This window comes from Protopterus annectens, chromosome 1.part0 (genome assembly GCF_019279795.1).
Source record: "Protopterus annectens isolate FY-2018-M chromosome 1.part0, PAN1.0, whole genome shotgun sequence".
Classification (NCBI taxonomy): domain Eukaryota; kingdom Metazoa; phylum Chordata; order Ceratodontiformes; family Protopteridae; genus Protopterus; species Protopterus annectens.
In genome coordinates, this window is record NC_056725.1 from 185,312,631 (window position 1) to 185,317,250 (window position 4,620).

Genomic DNA, 4,620 nt, shown 5'->3' on the forward strand with positions numbered 1-4,620 from the left:
TTATTACATATATAATATTTGCAACTGGGAGAGTCAGTATGGTTTGTGATTTAAAGTGCTTGCAACTAGGATTGATTCCGTGTGCTTTTTTTTCATTTATATAAATGCATGATTGACTTAGTCGTTACTAATGGTTTAGTAAAGATGTTTCTGGTTTGAAAAAAAGGGCAGGAATTAAATAATTTATGTAAAGTTACTTAGATTATATGACAGATAGCAATATATGCCAGGTATAATGTTTGTAAACGTGAGCTTAATACAGTCTGATCATGTTCACATAAATGTACATCTGTCTAGTATGTCACAAGTGTTATTTCAATAAAGGTGTTTAAAAATGTACTGCTTATGTAAACTTTACAATTAAAAAAGGACAGAACTAAATTTGATGTAAAATTCGGGGTTAGTTGAGATGTATGCCACCACCTAAACTTACCATTTGTATTTCCCTTGAATGCAAATGCAAGGATTATTAACTTTAACATTTCTTAAAAAACTTAAGTTAACTGTAGTAAAAGGCAACGCATACAAAACGAAATTTTACCACGCAGTATCTCCCAAAAAAAGCAACACAATCCAGCAAGTTTGCAAGTAATCTTTTATTTATTCCTTTTTTTGCTCTTAACGCTAAACTACGAAGTTGACAAGATAATTTCTCTAACGCGATGTAAAGCAAAATACTAGACTTTTGACAAAAATCTCGGCTAATCTCCGGATATGACGGTAGAGCGTTGATGAAACGTAGGAAGTAGGTCGAGTTCCTGTGGTCTGCATTGCTGCTGTGAAACGTTGTTTCTCCCGCCTTTGGATGATATAGTATTCGGAAAGGTAATTAAAGAAAATTCTACTTTATTTTTAGTAGAAAATATGCACTTGGATACATCTTGGTTATAGTTGTGTTGTTACTGGTGAGTGTAATTAAAAAAAAGTGGAGTTATGTATGTGAGGTTACTGGGCCCAGACGTCATTGTTGCTTTGTTTCATTCACTACCCGAGTTTTAGTGTGGTTGTTAGTTTCTTGTGTTGTATTTCTGAATTGTGATGTTATGTAGCCAGCGGTGCTTTCTTTTGTTGATTTATCTGTATATTTTTGAGCTAGGTTTATAAGCCAGTTATGACTTGTATGTTTAAAGTGCTTTAGCTTTCCATGTGTTTAGGATTTTTTGTATATGTTTCTTATTTTTTCAATCTTTTTATCTTATTTGATTGCAGTTGTGCATTGTCTAACTTGGTAGCCTTTTATTTTGTGTACTCGTTTTAAGTAAATTTTAGAGTGCCACTTTACAAAGGCTCTCATTTTTGATTTTACGTAACCCGAACACTTTGATATTCAATATGGCGGCTGACACATGGGTAAGCTTCTGTTTACCATCAGTTGGATTGGGTTTAACCGCATGTGTTTTTTAACAGGCAAAATAAGAACTACTGTGATGTTTTTGTTTTGTGATTCTTTGCATGTATTTATTTAGTCACTGATTTGAACACTAGATTTGGTTTTGCTGATTCGTTTTGTGTATAGTATAAACCGTGGAGCTGTAACGATTTTTCTGTGAGTGTGATCACTGATGAGACTCGTAATGTTGCAATTTGGAATAGTCAGATGAAAGTATAGCATTAGTACAGTTAACTGTCAATCTGATATTTCCATTAATTCTTTAAATGAAGAGGGGGTAGATCCTTTTTCCATACCTGCGAACTGTTTAGGAATTTAACATGTCATTGTGGGTCATGTTAAGCCTGGCCAGCTTGCTTATGTATGTATGCTCAAATTATTCTATCCCTATAGAGTAGTCTTGACCATTATCGACTATGGGATGGGTACGTTACATGTAATGAGAATAATTAGGTCACGTGGATAATCTGAAGGGACCAGTGCTTGAGAAGGCTTTTAGGAGCTGCCTCTGTCCATTAGTACTACGGGGGCAGTTCTGGGGTATCCCATCCATAGATCCAAGTTGTGCTTGAATATGGCCAGGCGTGACCTTTGTTTTATGTGCATCGGGAATCTGTTACGGAGTAGAGAAATCCTATTCCTCCTTCGATGTTGTAAAAAAGGCTTGATTAACTTCCTGATTTGCAGTAAATCCGTCAGTATTGGGTTGGTGGATGCCTTGTATGCCAGACGTAGATCACCACCTGGCAGTCTGTAGGATACGGAGTATAGTGATAGAGCTTTGAGCTGGTTCATGTAAGCCATCTTTAGGCCTTCTGTACTTTTAGAGAGGTAACTGTGGGTGTTCCAGTTGCATGTGTCTGGACAGTCATATCCCTAGATGCAGATGCACAGTCCCTTTTGTTTATAAGTTGTGCATTGCAGTAGAACTTTCTTACAACAATGGACACCCGTTGGTCAAAAGCTAGGTCCTTGCCACATAAGTTCTCAAGTCGCATGTTTAATCAATTCTTACGGGAGTATTGTCACTGTGGTAGTTTCCTGGGGTAAATCGCTTCCTGACGGATGCAATAATTTAACTTTTTTGGTAGCTACATCCCATGATTTTGGCACCAGTTGTTTGGGACAAACCTTCTTGCAGGATGGCTGTGATTGCTCTTACTTGCAGTCACCCGCAAACTTGGTCAACGAGCCCTTTTTTACTTCAGAAACGTAGATGAACAGGGGAGGTTCTAGTACAGAACCCTGGAGGACTCCACTGGTGACTGGTCTGTTTGTGGGAATAACTTCCCCCTGTTGATTTCGTGTGTCCCATTTGTGAACCAGTTAGTATATCCAGCGGGTGACATAGAAATTATTTATTTATTTATTTTTTTTTTGTTTTTGTTTTTTTTTCTATGCCTTGGTGGGGAATTGCATCAAAAGCTTTGGCTAGGTCGGGGTATGCATTGCATTGTGTACCATTTCCATCCGGTTGAATAAGCATGACCTGCCCTTGATGCTGTCACACTGACATGGCAGGTTATGTCCTGATTGATTAGTTCCAGGCTAAGTATTCCCATGCTTATTGTTGCTACTTTTTTGCTTCTGTCCTTAGTGACAGACTCAAGGCTTGTGTGACTTCAAACAAAGAAGTGCTTGTTTGCGGTATTTGTGTTATATGTGCTTAACAAAGTGGCACCAGTATAATTGGACATGAAATATATTGTAAGATCCGTGTACAAGTGTACTAATGTCTTTCACATCCGAGGATTATTTTAACTGGTGTATTAGCAAGTAGTGGATTATACTCACAATTCACATTTCACCTGAATTTCCCCACAATAAAGCCAAGTCGGTTTGTACTTTGCACTTGAGTCTCCTAACATTGTTCCGATAACAGAGAACGGTTAATGAACATCATTGGCAGCCATATTAGCTTTTACTTGAATTCAAGCTGGCCGTGTTGGCTTTTACTTGAATTCATGCTGGCCAAACAGTAGATGACATAGCATGTTATTTCTAAGCATGCTAATAGGAGTTCAGATACTTTTAAATGCATGAAAGCTAGTATCATGTGGATTAAAAAATTAGTTGAGACACAGTTCTGTGGAATGGATAACCCCGAGACCAGGTAACATTCCATGAATTACATGTCTAGCAGATTTAAAATAGTGTTAGGATGAGTGAAACATAATTTTTGTGACAGAAGGTGCAGTTTTGTATGTGTAACTTTTTCAACTCTGTTGCTACTGACTGCACATTGGACACCTGGTTCCTAATCATTAAAGCTTTTATGTGCATCTCTAAAAGGTTTGTAGCAGTTAGTGGGTTTTTTTTTTTTTATGTATGGCTAGATTGGCCTGTATATTTAATGGTATTTTAGTCAAAATATGTGACCTCATCAGTTGCAAAGCAACAGCATTTTGTTAGATTGTTTGTGCAGATTATTGTTTAGAGGTGGGTGGAAGCCTGAATTCACTGCTTTGTCATCTTCATGTTTTACTAGTGAGAGACTGTCTGAAACGGGTGTATAATTTTTAAATATTGCTGTGGTCATAAGAAAATCGACCTTGAGGGTGAGTGTTGTGAATGGTTTATTTTTTGCTAACACAGAAGTATTTAGAGTTACGGAGTTAAAATGTTTCTACTTACTTCCCTCAAGCCTTTAAACATTAAGAGAGTCTGGAAATGGCAGTCTCCTATAAAGAGGACCACAAGGCTGCAATTTTAAAACATTATTTTATTCTTCTAATGTTCTTGAAGGTTTGGAAAAGGTTCTGTGATCTAATGCATGTTTGCCTCCATCCTTTTGTGTTTTTCGTCCTCCAAATTTTATCTCCCACCTGCACACCCCATTTTGTTTTAAGATTGCTTAATATTGCTTTTATCTCTAATGCCTGCTTCCCCCACACTGTTGTACAGCCCTCTGTGGTTTCATACTAAAAGTTTTTTAAGGTGGTGACATTCTGTGTAGAACTTCCTGGTACTCTGAAATTCCTTGATAGCCTTGGAGTTGTTGGGGTATGCCCCCAACTGTACATGTGAAATACACCCCTCCTTACCTGTTGCATTCACGGGCAAAGTCATCCATCCATGCATACATACACACACCCCTGCTGTAACAATCCTTAACCACCCGCCTGTCATCTCGTATGCTTTTGACTGCGAAGACTTGTACCCCTCTCGGCGCACAAATAAACACTCTCTTCAGACCACTGCTTCTTGTTGACTAAAGTGGGGGAATCGTT

At 37.9% G+C, this 4,620-nt stretch overlaps 1 protein-coding gene across 2 annotated transcripts in view; it reads left to right on the plus strand.

Annotated features, from left to right (window-relative positions):
• Nucleotides 1–711: 711 nt before the first annotated feature.
• Nucleotides 712–4,620, plus strand: part of LOC122789112 (serine/arginine-rich splicing factor 7-like) — a 431,411-nt gene continuing 427,502 nt past the window's right edge. For both annotated transcript variants that reach the window (XM_044056355.1, XM_044056433.1), the window contains exon 1: nucleotides 712–825. The gene's annotated coding sequence lies outside the window, so the exon portion shown is untranslated. The remainder of the gene's footprint in view (nucleotides 826–4,620) is intronic.